The sequence below is a fragment of the Rhinolophus ferrumequinum genome, chromosome 7, assembly GCF_004115265.2.
Source record: "Rhinolophus ferrumequinum isolate MPI-CBG mRhiFer1 chromosome 7, mRhiFer1_v1.p, whole genome shotgun sequence".
Taxonomy (NCBI): domain Eukaryota; kingdom Metazoa; phylum Chordata; class Mammalia; order Chiroptera; family Rhinolophidae; genus Rhinolophus; species Rhinolophus ferrumequinum.
The window spans coordinates 82,431,323-82,453,604 of NC_046290.1; the positions used below are offsets into that span (position 1 = coordinate 82,431,323).

At 35.2% G+C, this 22,282-nt stretch overlaps 1 protein-coding gene across 4 annotated transcripts in view; it reads left to right on the forward strand.

The window, feature by feature from the left end:
• The window catches only part of PRR16 (proline rich 16), a 271,710-nt gene that overhangs the window by 20,048 nt on the left and 229,380 nt on the right, over positions 1-22,282 (forward strand). The window lies entirely within an intron of this gene.

Below are 22,282 nucleotides of genomic sequence, written 5' to 3' on the forward strand. Positions count from 1 at the left end.
CATGAAACATTTTGAATGATTGTCAATTCAGTATTGAAAGCAAAAATAAAACGAAACAAAACTTTGATTCCTCAAAATTATAAGCTGCAGAAATATGTGACTTTTAGGATATATCCTCCCTTCTCGCTACATAAATTACAAGGCAATGGTATAATGCTGTTTTGAATTTATAGAATAAAATGTCATACAGATTTTTATTTCTCATTTTCTCTTTGAATGAGATGGTGAAATAATTATGAATTTGGTGCCTCGTCTTTTAAGTAGTTGTTTTAAATTGTATACATACACATATATTTTCTATAATTATATAACTTAAATTCTATGTCATATAACTTGAATATAATTCTTTTTTAAATTATATATATAAATAAAAATATAAATAATATATATATATTTTATTATATATATTTTATTAAAATATATATAAATTATATATATATAAATATATAAAACATATATATATATATATATATATATATATATATGTTTTGATGTTTTGTTGTTGCTATTGGGAGAAATATGTCTGCTTCTAGGGGAGAAGGGATATATATTATATATATGTTTTCCTTCCCTGAACTAAGTTCAGGGAACTTATATAATTAAATGCTCCAAATATATTGAAATAATATAATTCATTGTCTGACTTGAGTACAACCATTTCAAATATATAATTTTTGTTACTGTTTTAAATGAAAAGTTGTACACTTCCACTAATTGAAAGTTGTAATAAAATCTTAACTGTTACATTTTACAGTAAGTCTAAACCAATGTAGAAGAGTGGATTTAAAAGTATTTTCCTATATCTTGAGTTTTTGTAACAATTTGTATCATATTTTTCTTTAAATTGTTTTCTATATTTCCAGAAAAATGTATTAAGATAAATACTGATTATCCTGAATTTGAAGCATTTTATTAGTGAAAAAGTGTAAAAGGCCCGTGCGTGTACTTGGGCGTACTTTTCATCATATATTTGTTGGAGATGCATTTCGGGTAATGGCAAATACCAACATTAATACGCTTATTTATATGCTTATAATGGCAGCTGTTTGTACCTACTATGGATTTTCTGAAGTCCTCTTAAATGAGAGCAGTAATGTATTGTGCAAATTATAGACCAACCACAGTGAAATTGTTCATCATGAGTTACTAGTGAGACTTTTGCAGATGTTGGTGTAAATCATGTCTAGATTTACTTTTTAATATTTATCTACTGTCAGAAGAGATATCTACAGCATCGCATGAGAAGTCATGTGAAAAAAGTAGAGAGTGACTAGGTTCGTGATTAATTTTCTTTGAAATCTTTTAGCCTGAAAGTACATTAGGAATATTATACCTTAATCATTTTCTCTTATATATTCCTTATTAACTTAGACACAAGACTTAAGGGTTTACACTCTCTCTTTTTTATTTTTAGTTTTATTCATTTCCTTTTTTAAACTATCTACCAGTGGATGTCGTTTCCAAGATCATAAAGCAGTGATAACAAAATCCATTAAGAGCATTTGATTAATCAATGAATTGGAATGACACAATTGTCAGTATAAATAGCATTACAAAATATTGAAATGAAGTTCAATTATAGTGTTCAATCTCTTCATTCACCTTTATGTTTAGTTTATATGTGGAAAACATTCAGTTTCCTAAGGTTAATTTTTGGAACTATTATTAATTTGTTTGCTTATTTGTTTGATTTTTAACTAAAGTAAAACAAATAATTCTTATTGATTTTGTTGTAGACTGCTTTATACCTAAACTGATACACTTTTTAAAAATATTTTGTTTTGCCAATGTTTTCAATAAGTTGGTACCATTTTTTAAATTTAAGCTTTTCATTTTGAGATAATTATAGATTTGCATGCAGTGTAAGAAATAATACAGAGAGATCACATGTACCTTTATCTGGTTCTCCAGTGGTAACATCTGGAAAAACTATAGCACAATATCATGGCCAGGATATTGACATTGATATAGTCAAGATACAGAATAGTTCCATCATCAAAAGAATCTGTCATGTTGCCTTTTTATAGCCTCACCCACTTACTTCTCTGTTGCTCCCACCTCCTCCCTAACTCCTGCCAATCATTAATCTGTTCTCCATTTCTATAATTTATCACTTCAAAATTGTTATTTAAATGGAATCATACAACATGCAACCTTTTGGGATTGCCTTTTTTTTCACTCATCGTAATTCTTGGGAGATTCATTCAGGTTTTTATGTATGTCAATAATTTGTCTCTTTTTATTACTGACTAGTATTCTATGGTATGGTACCTTGTTTAACCACTCACCCATTGGTGGACATCTGAGTTGTTTTCTGCCTGGGGCTATGATAAAAAAAAAAAGTGTTATAAACATTTATGTACGATGTTTTGTGTGAACATAAATTTTTATTAGTGTGGGATAAATGCCCAAGAGTGTAATTGCTAGATTATATGGAAGTTCCATGCTTAGTTTTATAACAGCTGTCAAACAGTTTTTTGAGTTGCTTTACTCTTTTTTGGTCCCACCAGCAATGTATGAGTGATCCCATTTCTCAGTTTCTCTGCGTCCTCTCCGGTATTGGATGTTGTCACTACTTTTAGCCATTCCAATATATGTGTAGTGATATTTTATCACTGATGGCTAATGATGTTGACCATCTTTTCATTTGTTCTTTTGCTAGGTGTATATCCCCTTTGGTGAAATGTCTGTTCATGTTTTTTATCCATTTTTGAATTGGACTGTTTATTTATTTACTTTTTTAATGTTGAGTTTCCTTCTTACTCAGACTTTTCTGACACTACATCAGTGGGAATATTGAGGTCCCTATTTATAGCCTCTCAAGGGTGAAAGTATAGGCTCCCCACTTGGCCTTTATTGGTGCAGATGAGAGTGGGACCACAATTTTTCTGTGGTGTTTGGTTGGAGTAGAGCAGCTATTGTCTAAATGTTTTTGTGTTGCTAGGCTGTTTTTCTTTTCCTGGTGATTTGGCTGGAGGGAGAAAGCTTTTGTGGGGCATTTTTTGTCTATTTCCTTTGATATTCCCAGTAACAAGTCTGGGATATATGTGGCAAAGAAAGTTCAGAAACTCACCACCTTCTTTTCTGTTGGCTTTTGAGTTCTCTAGCTGTTCTTTCTCCTTCTCTCCCCATTTTATAGTCCTCATGTTCATTTTTCATATAATATCCAGGGTTCCAGAGTTTTTAGTTGTACTTAGTGGGAATAATAGAGTAAAGCACATCAACTCCGTATTTTTGGAAGCCGAAGTTCCTGATACCATTTGCTTTTAAACTGAAACATTAAACTAATTCTTACTTGATCATAGAGACATGTTGTAAAATTAAACTTTTCTGTTTAAAATGTTAAATTCTAAATCATGAATGTGGAAAGTATAGCAATCATCAAAGAGAAGTATTTATTCTTGCTTTCATGCCTATTTGTAATAAGATAATGGAAATGCCACACGGAAAACTTATTCCACCTTAAGAAATTGTGTTTTCTGTCAATTTCATTAAAGAAAATTCAAATGTAGAAATTACACTAAAGGCCATCACTTATTCTTCTTCTTATTATTTTTGTTATTAAAAGAAGGGGTCTTTCAGCATGCCAATTAGTCAATTCATGAGAAGAGACTTTGAATTATTTAAGTTCCTACTAAATTGTGTAATTTTTATATTATTTTCTTTTTTTGCTTATCTTATAGGATGAATAGAATTTAATGTCTAGATAAGACTTTCTTGCCTTTATTTTTATGATCTTATTCTTACATAATAACTAAGAGGCCTTGAAAAACAGAGAGAATGACTATGCTATGAAAGAGAAAAGAAATACAAAATGAAAAGATTGAGTACTTTTCCCCGAAGAATTCAGGGAAGGAGTATTTAACTTCAAATGACAGATAGAAGCATTAAACTTGTTAATTTGAAGTAATGCAAAAGGTTTTCCTGGATATATGGAGTGAATTTTGAAAGGGCTTAGGAAGGTAGAAATGTGTAAAATTAATTTAATGAAGAAATCTTCCAAATTGAGTTTACTTTTTGTGGGTGTGATACTTAATTTAAAGATGTGAATTAAATTAATTTAACATTGCTTCTAAATTCTACCAGTAACTTTTAAGTAGAAATAGGTTAAACATAAACAGTGATAATATCGGAGAGGAGCTAGTACAGCTATCAAACATTTAATTAGATGCCAGATATTTATTTTGTCTAAATTTCAAGAAAAAGTTACTTGGAGGTAATAAAACACACACACACACACACACACACACACACCCCAAACTAACTCTTGATTAGCAAAGATTGACTTCTGGTTTAAGATGGTATGATGAAAAAGTAGTTATTTGCCACCTTTTTCTTTTTGTACTTTCTTTTTCAAGGAGACATCTTTTATAAACAGTGTCTTCTCTATGTTTTAATGGACTTTTATATTATGATGGTATTTCATATGTTGTTTCAGGTTTCATTCATAGAAAGGAGTGGAACTATCCAAATCAGAAAATGTACAGACAATGTGATCTAGTGGTTCATAAAAGAAATGGCTAGTATAAATAAGAAAAATCATTTTCAAAACAAAGCTAGTCAATGTGTGAACTGAAGTAAAATTTCCGGAGAGCAAGCTTGTCAATATATTTATCAGAAGCCATGCAAACCCTTTGTCCCAGTAATTCCACTTCAAAGAATCTATTTTAAGGAAATAATCAGAGAAGCACAGAAAATTTTAATAAAAGAGTATGTATCAAAATAGCTATATCACTTTTCTATTATGTGCTTTCTTTGTTTATTCTTAATTTTCTTCATAGTTCCACTCTTATTTACGTTTTACATTGGACAACCAAACATATTACTTTCCTAATTAGTAAAGAAATTCAATTAATGTTATTTTCAAGAGCGTATATTAAAATTGGAATATGTAACTCATTAAACCCCGTACAGTAGCCAGTCAAGGGTTAAATATTGTTCTTATTGTGTTTGTTACTTCTTAGGCAGAAAATCCCTTTAATTCTCCTTTGTGTCTGTGACAGAAATGTTTTAAATGGTAGAACCCGAAACTGGAATAGAAAGACAACTGTTATGTTAAGAGGCTCTGTGTGCTTAAAATGCAAGGCCACCTGGTTGGGAATTCAGAGGTCTTGGTTTAGATTCCAGCTCCGTTACTAACTTGGGCAAATCTCTTAATCCTTTGGGAGGCAGTTTTCTTTTCATCAGTTGAAGTATATAATGTTGCCATTTTTGTTGGTCGAAACAGTTCCATAACTACAATCCCTCATTCAACCTAACAAAATGAGTAATAGATTTTTCTTGTAGCACCAGTGACCTATGAATGTATTGTGGAGTTAATGCTGATTTGTTTAAAAAAATTGTTTGCTTGTTTGTTTTAATTCAGAAGATCTACTTTTATGAGGCAAAGGACCCTCTCTGGCCATTCAAGGACCTTCTCTTATTAACTAGTAAAATGACTAACTTGGGTAATTTATAATTTACCCTTTGATTTAAAAAAAATATTTTCCTGGTTAACAATTCCATGTTGTATTGAAGAACAAAAATGAATGTTTGGGTACATTGGAGAACAAAAATGAATTACTAGAGTAAAAAAATTAATTACTCTAAATATAGTTAATCTTAATTAAAGACATCAAATTTCACCAATAAATCCACAAAAGTTTAAGAATAAGTTAGAAAATATCAATATTGAGCATTTTTGTAAATGTCATAAAAATCTAAAAAAATATTTAGACTCTAGGGACTAAAATATTTCATGTTTGATGAAATGAGGGAAAAAGAAAAGAAAAATTATAGAAAATATTTACATAAAATGATGTAAATTATAAAGATTTAAAAGTTTTTTTTTTTAATTATACTGTTTCATTCATTTACAGTTTACATGAAGTAACATAATTTTACATGATTTCATTTTAGAGGCAGGAAAAATGAGTTTGTTGATATAGTGTGAATACTCTAATTAGTGGAAATAATAATAGAAACAGAATAATTGTGGGGTAAATCTGGAATACAATTACTAAAATATGGTGAAAAAAGAGACCATGGGTATTCAGATAGCCTATGAGCTGAGAACATTATTGTCACCTAAGTAAGACTCACACTTCTTTGGGAAAAAAACTGCTCTGTAAAATAATCCATCTGTTAGAGACACAGTGAGTGGTATTTGGCAGAGGTTCAGGCCACTCTCTGCTTCCTTCTGCCCTGGCCTTGGTGCTGATTCTGCAGGAGTAAACAAACAACAATGTTGCATCATCTCAACTTGCAAAACTGTGACTGGCAACACACCAGCATAGCAAAAGTACACTTAGAGTCTTACAGAATATCATATCATAGTGGAGACAAACCAAAAAGGATGACACGAATTTCTTGAGTTCATACCAGGAATTTCTTCTACATGACACTGATAAGTTACGGAAGAAATCGTGGGGCTATATCTCAAGTCCTTTTCACGTACTATCTTGAGACTGCCTGCTCTGAAGTAGTCTGTCATGAACTGATGCTGAAAAGAAATTCTTTTGCTCCAGTCTTTAAGAAGTACTTCCAATTACAAAAGAGAGCTGTAAGTCACTCTTCACATGGCTGATGTGGGCAATGAATATTTGGTTCAAAAAGGGCAGGATCCTTGGAATTAAATGATGGCCTGGTCTGTAGAGAGGAGCTCATGTGGGAACTCAGAAAAGGAACTTGACTCAGGTTCTTGCTACACAGCTGTGCAGGTCCCTCCAGCCGCAGGGAACCCCTCTGCAGCCAAGACTGTGAAAAGGATGCAAATGCTGGTAGCATTTTCCTGCTGCGTCTTAGGCATATGAAATGTGAGTTCCAGAGAGTAACACACTTTGGAATCACCTGTGCTCTCACATTAAATCTTCCAGGGCTCGCAGTAACAAATCTATAGGAAAAGAAATGTTCTGCAGTTCCAGGGATTTGATCCCATTAATTAATGGGAACAGGGGAAAATTGATGATGATGGAAACCAGGGGCACTTATGCTTGATATCGGCAGCTTTTGTGGTTGCAGCTCTCCAGGTTCTTAAGAGTCTTCTCAGTTTGGTATTATTCTTCGTATACATTTGGAATATAATCTTGGGAATCAAGTGTGTTACAACAGTTTCAAGAATAACACTGAGAAGAATTCCACTGATTAATTTAATCCTCTCTTCTCTTGCTTTCTTTGTTCTCCCTTTCCAAACACTTTTCTGGCTACTGGCAATAAGTTGCATGATAATATAAACTTAATGAAGTATTCGAATGGAAAATGCTAATGTCTAAAAAAAAAAAAATACTGATGGGGTCCTTAATAAAAGAAACAATTTCAAAACCATTTGGTTATTAAAATGTTTCTGAGCAAATGCAACATAAACAATCCAAGTCCTAGATAAAAAGTCTAACAGAGGGTTGGTTACTTTAAACATGCCTGAACATGGCTTTTGCCTCCTGCTGGACAGGTGTCCAATCATAAATGGATTTCCAAAATGTATTCCTTTGCAACCCACTTTCAAGATGGAGAGGGCTTGAGTAGCTGAAGCTGAAATTCCAAAACATGGTTCTCAAAATTTATGCTGAGTTTGTTCGTTTTAAGAATTATCAGGCCATCCATCACCAGAGGACAAAGTTTACATGCATTTGGCAGTTGTATAAGTGTCAACTGTTTTAAAGGAAAAAGTGGCATGGGATTTTCTGTGCTTTTTTTCTGCAGCAGATTGCTACAGAGTAGGTTGAAACCTTCCATTGTGTTTTCTCTTTGAGTAATCTAAAAAGCTGTATAACCTAAAGAAATCATGAATTATTTGTCATGTTTACTTTAAATGGATATGTTTACTTTTTAATATTTACTATATTTAATGTAATTTACTAATATTTAATATATTAACTTTTTAAATGTACTACTTTTCTTCCAAAAGTATATATATATGTATGTGTGTTTATATGTGTATATATACATAATATATACATGTATTTTTCTGCATAAAATGTATCTTGTCACATTTACTTGTAAACTCATATTATGTGGCAAAATTCCCTTTGCTTTGAGAACTTAAAAATGCTACTTTTCAGCAATGATACTTTAAAAATAGATGAAGAAACAGAAAGACAAATATACATACTGTACAGGGGCTGCAGAGTCTTTTCATATGAATTACCTTTGAGTCACTACCTCTGTGTCTTTATTTCAATTGGAATTTTGGTAAAACTAAGCTTTTAGATTTTATTTACAACACTCTCTTTAGTCCATTTTATAAGGAAAGGACAAATGCAATCTTACTTTAGAATAAAATCCCTGCAGATGAAAATTAAAACACATCAGAGTATATTTTGATTAGATATTTCTAAATAATGTTTAAAAAGTTCTGTCAGAGATATGACATAATGTTCGGTGAATATATATGTGATGTAAGTTTAACTGGGTTTTACCAGTTAGGTAGGATGTGTTCCAGGTACATATTATAGAAAACCTGATTAATTGTGGCTTAAATTTATGGTGGTGACTTTTCTTATGTAACAGCAAGTTCAGAGGCAGACAATATGAGGCTAAAGCAACAGATTCACAATGTCATCAGAACTCCTGCAACTTCTCTTTCTATTTCTCTATTCATGTCATTTGGCTTTTTCCTTATGGTGGCAAGATGGATGCTATACCTCCACTGTCACCGGTTCCCAGAAATAAGGGAGAAGAACAAAAGGCTAAAATCTTACAAGAACTTGCCAGCTGTTTGTTTCTTTTAGAAAGTTTTCTCATCTCCAGACCAGAAGGGAGCCTGGAGAGGGGAGTATTTTACATATCTGGCCTCAATAGAAGGTAAGGCAATTTCGATGGCTTTGGGGTAGTAATTCAGTGTCTGCCACACTCCATTCATTTCAACTTTCTGTCAGTGGTCACACAGACTAAAGAAATCCAAAGGAGAAATCTCTTGATTTTTAAATCTAGCTAGGTAGTTACTCCATTTTCAATCTGATCATTAAATGATTTCTCTCAAAGGATAAGCCTACTTTTATTTTTGAGAATATATCTAGAAACCTTGAAGACACTAGATACATAAACACGCTCTCTTCCTATAGTATGTCACAAATGAACTTTTATGAGACATAATACTCCACATTTACAATCTTAAATGTAAAGATTTATATTCTCTAAGGCATTTTTCTGTTATATATACCTATGCTGTCAAAACTAAAATAAAAATTAAAATTTATTTCTGTTTTGGATGATATATGTCCAGAAAATATTTACTTACATGACAAAACAAACTTTTCAGTGATCATCATTCCTAAATTATGAGATGTGTTTCTTGATTTGAAAAACTTCATAATTAGCAACACTGGCAAATGTGGGACTGCATGTCGAACAGGTAACTTCTCTGAATAATTTAGTTTCCTCACCTTACAGAAAAGTATGATTCCCTCAGGATTAACATTCTTGGTCCATATCAGTTATGGAAGAAAAAACAATGAAAGATTGGATTGGCATGATGTAGGCATAATCTGTATTTATGAAGCCTAAAGAGTATAATTCAATATTTTGGTCATTGTTATCATCTCTTTGTGCTTTGTTTTATACGGTTTAATGAAAAGTGCTGGTTTTGTTTCTTACTAACAACTACAAGCTGAAGTCTGTTTTATGATCTACCTTGAACTTTGGAGTCAGAGAGTATTAGGTTCAAATAATTTAAGATGTCTGACTTGAGTCAAGTTGCTGAGGGAGAAGTGTGAGCTTTTGTTTTCTCCTTTGTAAATGGGGACCATGTCACCTCTCTCATGACTTACAGGTAAGTTTCCACCAGATGAACATGGGGCATGCGTAGCACAGAGCCTGTGTAGAGTGAGGACTCATTTCCTTTTCTTCCCTTCCTCTTTGCCCCCAGCCTTTTACCTTCATTCCTTAAAGCGTCCAGCTCTCTCATAACCTTTTACTTGGTTTTTGGGGATGGTGGTCATGGTGGGGGGAGGGAAAAGGCACAATAGTTAACAGTTTTTCAAAGTCCTTCTGGAGTGTTAAATATAGCAGTAAGAACTTGGGGGGCAGCAATCACTGTGTAGTAAAAGAATCAGTATAAATTGATTCTGTTTTTCAGAGACTTTCAAAACTGGTTCTGGTTGGGTTTGTACAGAAATAACTGGACAACAAGGCAGGGCATGCATAACAGTGGCAGATACTGCTGGTTGCCTTCTCGCTATGTATTCCCTCTTCTGCCCTTCTTGTTAGAACCCCACTTTGGTTGAGGCAATCATGTGCCCACTAAATAACTACACTTCTCAGCTTCTTTTGCTAAAATGTGATGCAGTCAGGTCAGTAACATCTAAGCATAAGTCATTGGTAGAACTTGCAGGAAACCTTTTAAAAGGGGGCAGACACAGCTGCACATATGGATCTCCTTTTCCTTCCTTTCCTCCTCTCCCCATTGCCTGGAATAGGAAGATAATGCTCAGAAATACAGTTGTCCTTTTGAGACTAGGAAGATGAAACCCACACACTGAGATGGGTGACATCTGGAATATTCATTCCAGGCTTCTTGTAGTTGTTCCATCATCCCTGGACTGCTTAAAATCAGGCTTCCTATTATGTGAATCCTTGTGTGCTGATAGAAGTGTTATTTGGGTCTTTTATGTGCAATTGAACACGATTTTCAACTGTTCTAATAACTTGAAGGAGAATGTGTGGAGACTAATGACAATTTGCTTTTATCAAGAGCAGTCTGCTGCAATATGATAAAATCAGCTTCATTCAGACAGATGATACTCCAGGAAGCCTCAGTTGCTTTAGAAATTACAATAGAAAGGAAAGGCTTTAAAATAGCAATATTATCCATCTCTATATCATTAAATTCCTGTATTTGTAGGCTCAGGCTTGTTTAATATATGCAGAATGTACTTATCCTATAAAATCTGTCATTGCTTAATGAAACCTTATGTGGGTAACATCCCTCTGCAAACACTTTACTTTTGCACTCTGGCTGTTTTTCCATATACAGAAATCATCTTAGATTTTAAAACAGTAGTTTGGGGACAAAGCTATTACACGATTTTGGCCTGCTTTATCAAACAGTGAATACGTTAAATATATAAATTGGGCATATGAATAAGTGAAACCATAATGTCATGAGAGGTACTAGGCTTATCATTCTCTGAATTTAAAAATTTATTACTGTATGTTCTTTTGCTGTATAACCTGTAACTTCAGTTGGGTTTGGATGGTGATAATAATTTGCCTAGTCAAATAAAATGAGTGAAGTTGAAAATATATAGTGATGGGCCTAGCTTTCTCTAAAATAGGCTGTCCATTTAGATTATATAGCCCTGTCTTATGTTTATGTTACTCGTGAATCTAGATAGTGAATTTCTAATTAGCTGGCAAAATGCAGTAGCTCAGTAAATCCTTGTCTTTTACGTTCACGTGTTTTGTGTTTCATGTATTCATCTTGTAAATACTTTAACTCACATGGTTTATGAGCAGCACAGACCCACGATGGTGTAATCATACATCTGCAGGCCAGATTTTCCCCTTGGCTTCTGTTGAGTTCTCAGTCTCCATCTGTAGGACTGTTTACAACCATATGCTTTTGGTATCATGTGAGAGTAAAAGGACTGGCTGGAACTACCAGAAGATGGATGGCAAATCATTTGGGGGTACTGAAAATTTTCAGCTGGCTGCAGTCACAGGCAGTAATATGTACTGTGTTGCTGAGGCTCAGTTTTTCTCAGGATGGGGTATAGGGATGGAGCTCGGAAACCCCCCCCCCACTGAGGGTTTCTCTACCTTTTGACAGTTTCTTTTGTCATTCTTCTTTATTTATTTATTTATTTATTTTTATAATTTTTAAAATTTATTGGGGTGACAATTGTTAGTAAAATTACATAGATTTCAGGTGTGCAATTCTGTATCACATCATCCATAAATCACACTGTGTGTTCACCACCCAGAGTCAGCTCCCCTTCCATCACCATACATTTGATCCCCCTTACCCTCATCTCCCACCCCCCAACCCCCTTACCCTCTGGTAACCACTAAATTACGTTCCCCAGATTAATTTTCAAACCCCGTGGCCATCCTGTGGTCACCGACTGCCCTTCAATCCCCTCACCCTCCCCCCCACCCCCAGCCCCCCCGCCCATCTAGCAACCCTCAGTTTTTCCTCTTTGTCTCCAAAACTGTTTCTGATTAGTTCATTCACTTATTCTTTTCTTTAGATTCCGCATATAAGTGAGATCATATGGTACTTATCTTTCTCTGTCTGACTTATTTCACTTAACATAATGTTCTCTAGGTCCATCCATGTTGTTGCAAATGGTAAGATTTCTTTCTTCTTTATGGCTGCATAACACTCCATTGTATAAATGTACCACAGTTTCTTAATCCAGTCATCTTTGTTAAATATAGTTGCATCTAGACATTACTTTGTGGGGATAGGATTTAAATTTGAGAAGAGGAGGCTATGAATTTTAGACTGCTAATGAATGGCTGTTGAGCTTTTGTTATCTTCTGCTGTTAAATGCACCAGACACCAGAATTTTGCCCTATAGTGACTACTTGAGTTAGAGAAGGATGAAATTCATGTGAACTGAAGTTGTCAGGTGAATAGCAAGACAGTTCAGTTTTTATTTTATCTGTTCAATAAGAAACTTTCACTAACAGTGGGTGAATCACCTTCTAAATTGGAATTTTGTCTGAGCATTGAGTAATAGTTAATCCATAATGGCATATCAGGACTTCACATCCTTTTATCGGAATGTTTCTCCAGCTTGATATGTTGGGCATCTGGTGTGACAGGAGGAATGAGTTCCTATTCATGTGCTGCCTTCTACATGTACATGTTTGGACTAGTGCATCAATTAGGTTTCTACTGGCCAAAAGGAAAGTTTCAAAAAACAGTTCACGAAGGGTTAAAAGATTCTTATGGTAGAATGGTCAAAGCTGGGTAAATGCGTGTTTTATTCTAGCTGGGCTTGTTATTTAAACTGTTTTATCATTAACTTACTTTGATTTAGTGTTTGTTTCTCAACTGTTAAAGTGAGGGGATGTTTTTTGTCTTTCTCCACAGAGTTGGTATTACGAGCAAAGTGTTCTTCACTGGCAGAACACTTGTCTTCTCAGAAAACTACTTAAATACTAAATAATAACATTCATCCTGTTACAAAGGAGCTTATTGTATGTTAGAATACAGTTCATAATGGAAATATGAGAAATGGATGTGTCTTGACAGTTGAAACTACTCCTCAGTTGAAATTGCTAAGATGAAAAATTACTCTCTGCCATGCTTATCATTGTGTAACAGAGCCTGGTACCGTTCAGCCTTCCTGTCATTTGAAGAAAAGGATCATGTCCCATGAAATGCCATCTGTACCTACATATTCGATGTTAGACATGGTATGATGCTGCTATTGGTTTAAACTATCAGAAGCAGCCTAATAAATGGCAGATGAAGAAGATAGGATACCTGGAGATGGTGAGGGGGGATTTGAAAAACCACTTAGATCCATGAATTCTCCTTAGGATGGTCCCCACATTGGAATACTTAGAGGATTCCTCTTTATCTCAAAACCTGGAATTTGAACAGATTCAGTACATAATTCGTGTTGCATACACACCTTTGATGCAAGGTGGACGATGAATCAGGAGGCCCAGATTCCGATCCTGGTTCTGTCACATAGGAGCCATGCACCTTTAGTTATCTCACCTGTGAAATGTGGGGATGGCCTCTTTCCTACTCGTTTGGAAATATCATGTGGATGAGAGTGCAGGACCATGTTATATGATAGGGTCTGGTTGTCAGCTTTACAGTCTCAGAAACCTGATTTACTGGCATACTGAATGTGATTCTGTCTCTTAGCATCCCATACACAACCTCCCAGAAACTAATAAATAAAAGCAGAATCACTAGTGTATTAATGTTTAATGAGAAATAGGACTATCGAAGGGGACTTCATCTTTTGGCAAGCTGATTCTCTCCTTGAAGGCAAACTACTTGGGAGGGCAGAATATAATTGAAAGCCTCTATAGGTTGCATGAAATCAGTTTAGGCTCAATGGCACCAATCCAAAGTAACTTAATTCATACAAATAAGATTTGATCTGTCCTTGCGATCGGAGAGAACACATCTTTGGGCATTCCCTCTCTTGGACTGGCCCGCTGAGAATGTTGGTTTTCTCCATCTTTCTATACTTGCATTGATGACTCTCCTTTGACTGATGCATTATTATTGATTTTAGTCACATTATACTAGATTTCTTTGTCTGGGAGCCATTTCTCGCTCTTCAAAATGACTAGTATTGTCTCTTTCTGACTTCAGTGGTGATTTTATAATTTAACTTGCAGAGGGAAAACTTATGTTTCCTATTTCTAAGTTCTTGGAATTTCTCACTGTAGCTTCTCCCCTACCATCACTGCCTCTGTTAGGTTAGTACAATATTTAGAGAACTCAGATCTAGGGCAACCTTCTACTCAATTAATGTGTTTATTTGGGGAGTTCTTGATGTTTAAGGGACAGTTTGACTTTGCATATTTTACTTTCATCCTATGGGGAAAAAGTGCATCAAATTCCTTTGAAACCCGAGCTAGGCAACAGAGGAGAAATAGCATTATATTTGTGACATAGTTTAGTGTCAAATAACAAGGTGCACACACACAGAAAGAAGTGCTCTAGAAGTGTCATTCCCATCAATCTGGGTTATTTTAGAAAACTGCCCTTTCAGAGGTCTTCTAGGAAAATGAATAACCATTGTTTTTAAAAGCTCAGTGTCATTAATCTTCAGAGACATGCAAATTAAATCCACAATGAGATAGCTCACACCTGTCAGAATGGCTATCATAAATTAACAAACAAGTGTTGGTGAGCATGTGGAGAAAAGAGAACCCTCTTGCGCTGTTGGTGGGATTGCAAATTGGTACAACCACCATGGGAAATGGTTTGGAGTTTCCTCAAAAAATTAAAAAATAGAACTACCTTATGACCCAGCAAAACACTAATTCAAACACTAATTCTTCTAGGTATTTATCTGAAGAAATGCAAAACACTAACTCAAAAAGATATATGCACCCCTATATTCATTGCAGCACTATTTACAATAACCAACATATGGAAACAACCTAAGTGTCCATCAGCAAATGACTGGATAAAGAACATGTGGTACGTATATACAATGGAATATTACTTGTCCATGATAACAAATACTACCATTGGCAACAACGTGGATGGACCTAGAGGATATTACGCTAAGTGAAATAAGTCAGACTGAGAAAGACTAATACCATATGATCTCAATTATATGTGGAATCTAAAGAACAAAATAAGCAAACCAACAAAACAGAAACAGAGTCATAGATTCAGAGGATAAACTGATGGTTGCCAGAGGGGAGAGGGTTGAAGGGGCAGTGTGAAAAAGGTGAAGGGATTAAGAAGTATACATTGGTAGTTACAAAACAGTCATGGGGCTGTAAAGTACAGTATAAGGAATATAGTCAATAATTCCAACAACTATGTATAGTGCCAGGTGGGTAACAGACTAATTGGGAAGAACACTGCATAGATTTTATAAATTAATTTATCACTATGATGTAAACCTGAAACTAATATAAGATAATATTAAATGTCAATTTTAACTGAACAAATAAAAATAAAAACCTTTGGTGAAAGAGAAATCTGTTTGAAGTCCCAGCCCCACAGTTAAATCAGTCAGTTTTAGGAGTCACCACAGTAGTTAGGTGATGCTTTATTATTGTGGTTTAAGAACTCTCAAAAGAAAGATTAACCCCTTTGGAGTTTCAAAAACTTCCCCCACCACAGTTAACTTTGAAATTCAGCACTGCTCTAGGTCCAGGCATCTGCTAGTTCAGCTTTGCTGGTTTCAGCTCTATGCAGAATCTCCTGCTGTTCCTGGAATCCCTTTCCACTGACCTGTTCTCCCCCTAGGGGCAGACACATTTCCTTTCCTCCTGCATCCATTCCTTCTAACTTTTCTATGAGGCATGGCTTTCCTTTCTCTGTAGCTTTGTGAGCATCAGAGCTGGAAGGGCTGCCTAGGATCAAATCCACAAAAGATCACAATTGCCTGGCTGTGATTCTATAAGTAGCTAAAACAGTCAGCAATCATGAGAATGGGTAGGGAACTGGCAGGAAAGCCTAAGTATCTCTGGTGGAATTTGGTATATGGAAATCCCTTCCTCTGGGACACTTGGTTCTGGCGATTCTTCTTCCAGACATTTGGAAGGGGTTGATGAATTTCATCTTACAGGAGGTTGGTTTTTGGCAGCAGAGAAAAAAAACTAAGGGCGATATTGAGGTGGTATTTCCAAAAGACTCTGAACGGCCTGTTTAAGACTTAGATCATGTCATGCTGCTTATATGCTTCCAATCATTTCCTGATGAACCTAAAATACAGATTTCTCATGATGGCCAACTCTTGTCACCTACCTTTCCATCCTCGTCTCAGTTCTTACTATCCTTTGCTCATTATGCTCTTACTATCCTGACCCCCTTCCAGTTCTCAAGTACTTCGTACTCTCAAAGCTCAAGGTCTTCACAGATGTTTCCTCTGCCTGGAGTTCTGTCTTTCCTACTCTCCACCTCACTCGTTCTCATCTTCAGACACTGATTGTTGCCCCTGCTCTCCCCACCCCAATGCTCTCCGTTATAATACTATGTTCTTCTTTGTCACAGAACTTATGACAATTTAGACTTACCTGTTTATTTGTGGTTTTATTTAATTGAAAGTGAGCCTTATAAGGGTAGAGATACATCTGTTTCATCCATCATCGTATGCCCAGCATGTAGCACTACGTCTGGCATATAGTGGGTGTTCAATAAGTATTTAAAAATGAATGGTGAAAGGTTGATTCTAAGATGTCATTTCCAGCCTAATGATTTACTGATTCTCTATGCCACAATGACAAGTGGCATCTAGAATGCTTGGGCAGTCAGTAAGTCCTAGGGTTCAATTCAGTTCCATATAAAATTGAAGGTTCTTTGTAAATTTGTGTAAAGGAATATTGATGCACTTTCTTTAACTGCCAAAGGTATATATGTGGAATGTATCTACTGTTCCATAATATCTTCTAGGGACTCCTTAATTCATATGTTAACCTTTTTTTTTTTTTAAGTACAGAGAACATGTTAAATATCCTATCCCATTTTCAACTGTAGTGCCTTTCTAAAGTAATCTCTTTTTTAAATCAATGAAAAAATGGTATGAGATTGATAATACTGATGATGTAATACGGATGACGACATGGGTGACAGGAACTTTGTAGCTGGGCATGGCACCTTTCTCTGGAAATTGCTTGGATTAGACAACATCAATCATACCCTCCTTACTGATCATTCTTTCTTATTTTAATCTTATCTACTCCCTGACTCCAAACCCTAGGTTAATAGTATATCAGTCTTTGACACAATCTACACATGTGTGTGCATATTAATTTATACAATAAATACAACATGTTTCTCACAATCGATTTTAAGCAATGTGCTATCGAAAGTTCACCCCTGGATAGAGAAATAGAGTGTGCCTTGTGTGGACTGGGGTTTATGCAAAGATCCCACATTCATTACCTTTGCAACGTTTATGTAATCTGAGATTATTTTGGTTTTATTCAGTTGGAAGGTATTTCTGCATGTATTATGTTGATATAATTTCTTCCTTCAAGGATCTTTTGTTCAAGAGAGCCTGACTTAAACTATCTCTCAAATTTAAATTCATGGTATTTTTCTCCTTCCTGAGGATTTTCTGGTGGGTGATTTTCACTTTTCTGACAGGTCTCTTTTGTTAGTACATTTACTTCCCTGTACTGTCCCCATATTACAGTTCAAGTCTGAGAATTTTTGTTAGGAAAAAAAAAAAGTAATCTCTTGATATTATCTCCAGAAGGGAAGTACACATACGTTGGCAGTTATGAGGCATTTACATTGAAGTTTATTTAAAACCGTCCTATCACAACATTAGTGTCTACAGTATAGTAATTCAGCTGAGCAAAGTATGGCCTACATGGATGCTTTTCTTTTTACATTTTCTTCTTTCAAAATGTACTTATTTCAGGCACCAATTGAAAAAGTAAAAAGGAAATAGGCAGACTATATTTAAATTCTATTTGGTATATTACCATGGAATGGTGATATTCCATGGATATTGGGCATTTCAAAGGTAGGGATGCTTTGCATCATAGACTATTGCTAATTCTACCATGGCAAAGGAAGCTGGTAGAACCTGCTGCTTTATTTCCCATTTTAGCAATCTCCATATGGCTCATATGGTACCTACCAGCGGCCTTCCACAGGCAGAACGACTGAGTGGCCCGTGGCATTTTGAACATCCTGCTGGGTCTGTATCATAGCCAAGAACGATTTCTATTATTAGCACAATCTGTGAGAAATCCTCCTGAGGTAAATACAGCCCAAAGAGAAGGCTTCCTTGGGGTTTCCCTGAGCCAGAGTGGAAAACTGGTGGAAAGACATCTTTGGCAGCCGATGCTTTCACACCGCTCTGCTGGTGAAGTCTGGGAGAAAACTGTTATGACAGAGAACATACTGAGACTGATTTGCTTGACTTGAATCCTTTTGGGCAGCCTGCTTTTCCTCATTTTAAAACCTTAATTTGGAGGTTTAATTTATTTTATTAGAGTTACACAAGCAGTACACGATTCAGTTCATTCTCCTTTAAGAAATATTAGAACATGGCAGTTGAAGCAGAAACCTGCTCTCACATCTAACCCAGTGCCAATCTTGCCCTTCCTGCCATCTCTCTACCCCTCAGAAACTTGTAAGACTGTTTTGTATCCTTTCAGACACTTTTAAAATACTTTTCACATTCATAAGTGGGCTCCCATAAAAATATATGTGGAGTTTTCTTTATATATAAGACATAAATGGAAAGAAAACCAACTTTTTTATGGTGAAAAAAAAATATCCTGGGAAATCTCCAGGGTTTTAAAAATATCAAATTCATAGACTGCCTTTCTCTTAAAAAGCAGCTACAGTTTTGAGAAATCACTCTCTTTTTAGAGAAGAATTATTCCAGAATAGTCATGGTTAATACTTTGTAGGTAATAGAAGAATGTTCCGAGGTGAAACTTGGCTTTGTATCTGTCTCAGTCTTTATTCCCAAAGAGAAGGACTGGTGTGAACTAGTGGTTGAACTCTCTTCGGAGATTCTGGGGTCTTAACTGTTACTGTTTTCTGTTTGACCTTCTTGCGTGTGACCTCTATAAGATCTACAAGGACTTACTTAGCACTGAAGTTCTGAGATTCTCGGTGATGCTTCAGTATGTCTGCAAGTGGCATAGAGTATCTTACCTGGGAGTCAGTGTGTGTCCATACAGGGAGGGATGGGTAGCCCTATTGAGCTGTAGGATCTGGAGTCATGTCGCCTGGGTTTGAATCTTCCTTGTATGCTCTTGGGTGTGTATGACGCAGTGTGTGATATTAAAAAGTCTAGCTGTGTTTCCTGATATTAACTTTAGCAAAAGTTAATTATGATTCTTTCATTTATAAGTTTAAGTCTCTTCGGAAGCTATTTGCATTTCTCACCTAAACCATGTCTTATACCAACAGTGAAATAGCAGCTGTTTGTTTTGTTTTGTTTTTGGTGTCATTCATTTTAAAGAGAAAAATGTGCCAGCTATTTTGCTGGGCCTTTTTTTTTTTCCTTCTTTCTTTTTTTCTTTCTGTGCTGGGCCTTTAAGATAGGAAACATTGGATGCCATGAAATAAGAGGCTATGCCAATTGAGAGAGAGGAATACCGAAACAAGTTTCTCTGAGGAACCGACACGGAAGAGGTTTTAGGGATAGTCAGACTGAATGCAAAAACTTTGAGATAGGAAGAGCTCTGCATAGTTGAAGAACTAGAAAAAAGTTCTTATGTATAGTGATATCGCAAAGAATTGTGCCAAATGAAGCTGGAGAATGTGTAAAGGACTCTGTGAGACTAGGAGCTACACGTGGTATTGTTCACTATTGTATCTCCAGACTTCATTGTGCCGAATGAATGAATGAATGAATGAATGAATGAATGAATGAATGAATGAACAAATGTGTAACCGAGGTGACCAAAAAGAAAAAGAGCTGCCAACAGGTTAGGAAGAAAACGATGACAGTGTGGTGTCACAGAAAACCAAAGCAGAACATTTTTAAAGAAGGAAGAGATGTTCAGTTGCTGCTCAGAAGTGAAATAAGGTGAAGATGAAAGTACCCACTGGTTTTAGTAGCGTTGTAGTCACTGGTCACCACAGCAGGAGCAGTTTCCTTGGGCAGTGTAATTGGCCATCAGATTTGAGTAGGTTGTTATGGACGTCAATGGAGAACATAAATATAGGATGTAATTATAACTCTTTTTGAGAAGCTGAAGGGAGTCTTAAGACGACAGATACAAGATACTAGAGCCTTTGAATGTTAAAGGGTATGAGCCAATGGAAAAAGAGAATACAGATATAAGAGGGGGGTGGCACATTAGGGTATTAAGTTTGCTGAGGAATTGCTGAAAAATAATACATTTTATATTTTTAGTTCTTATTTTTTAAACACGATTATCGATTATCTCTCTTTCAGCTTTCCCTTTCTATATGAAAGAAACCTAATCTTTTTAGTTTATTCTTCTAGAGATACATCCCTAAACTAATCCCTTCTATTGGTCTTCTCTGAATCTTTACCAAATACAGTTAATTCTGAACATTATAATTATTAAAAAGCATTACATTTATTCCAGAAACACAATAGGCTTATAAAAGAGTGAAATCAAATTTTTCTGTCTTCATATGATTATGTATAATATTTTATTAGAATTTTGCTCACAGAGTTTGATCTTATTCCTTGTATTATAGTAAAATCAGAATAAAAAGGAAACAAGGCAAGGGCGCGTGTCAGTAGATGACATCTTATTCTCTTTAAAAGAATCCAGACTGAGAGATGTCCTTCACCCAGATATCTGTTCATGTTGATTCATCATAAAAACAAGAACTGAAGCATCTAGTATTTTACTGCTTGTAGTGCATTACTATTAATTCTCGTTTGGGTAAATTTTCCTTCATTGCATTTTATTGTTCTCCTCAGTCGAACATCTTATTTAGGTTATCATGTATGAGTTTACATTAGAAAATGAGTCATATACTATAAAATGTCTAAGTGAAAATGGTCATTTTTTGTTTAAAACCCTACCAGAAAAGTATGTATTAAAGATTGTACTGATTATACCTTTCTTCGCTTTCTTTACATTGAAATATAGCAAACGTTACTTTTTTCCCCTTCACTGTATCACAGGTCATGTTCCTCAGGAGACAGATTTGTCTTCAAAAGCCTTCCTACTAAATGCCTCTGGAAACAACCATGAGGGAATAAGAGAAGTAGGATTAGGTGGAGGAGGGTTGACCTGCAGTGTAGTTGCAGCAGTGGGATCCGCCAATTCCAGTGGAAGCTCTGAAGTTCACATTGTCCTTCAGAGAAGTCTGATTTGAGGAAAAGGTCTCCCCCAGGAGGCAGTGTGACCTTTGATGAGACAGCTCCCTTGAGCTCAGGATGATTGGATTCCTGGAAGGGTCTTAGCTGGAAACTGTCAGCAGGAAACTCTCTTCTCATCGCGGGGTATTAGGGCCTCTGTTCCGATGGGAGAGTATAGGCAACATCCAGAACTAAGTGTAATACTTTTAGTGAAAGGAAGGAGGAAAAGCATGCAATACATAAGAAGTTAGTTTAATGATAGGAATAATAGGTTGTCAAATGAGTCTTCAAAGTATGTGAAGGTCTTACCTAAAATGTGTCTTGACTGAGATCATTCTCTTTTCTTAGAATAATCAGCAAGAACATACATTTAGTACTACAGTTTTTTTATTCTATGGATTTCTGGATTTAATATTGTTATTATCAGTATTTATCTGTAATGGAATGTGTGCACTTTGTTTCCAATATGTATACAACTGAATGGAATAACAAATTATAGTCTGCCTATCATTATTGGGTGCATTTTTGTGGTGAAATTTTGAGCCTGTTATCTGAATTTTGTCTTAATATAGAATTGTAGAGCCTGGGTCTAACTGATTGAAATAATTTTCTCTTAAGTCTTTCATTTATTTGTCTCTCTCTTATAGAGGTGGACTTCATAGCTTGTGTATTTCTGGAAAATAACGCATCTTATCATTACATTTATTTGTGGCTGTGATCTAATTGATTGTGATTTCTATGTTGGTATCATAAAATATGTGGAATATTTTTAGCTATAATTGTCTCTAGAATCGATATATTCCAATGGAATAATGTAGATACAACATATAGTATTGTGTTATTTAATAATGAACACTATTATTAGTGTGCTTTTACTAATGAGGCGG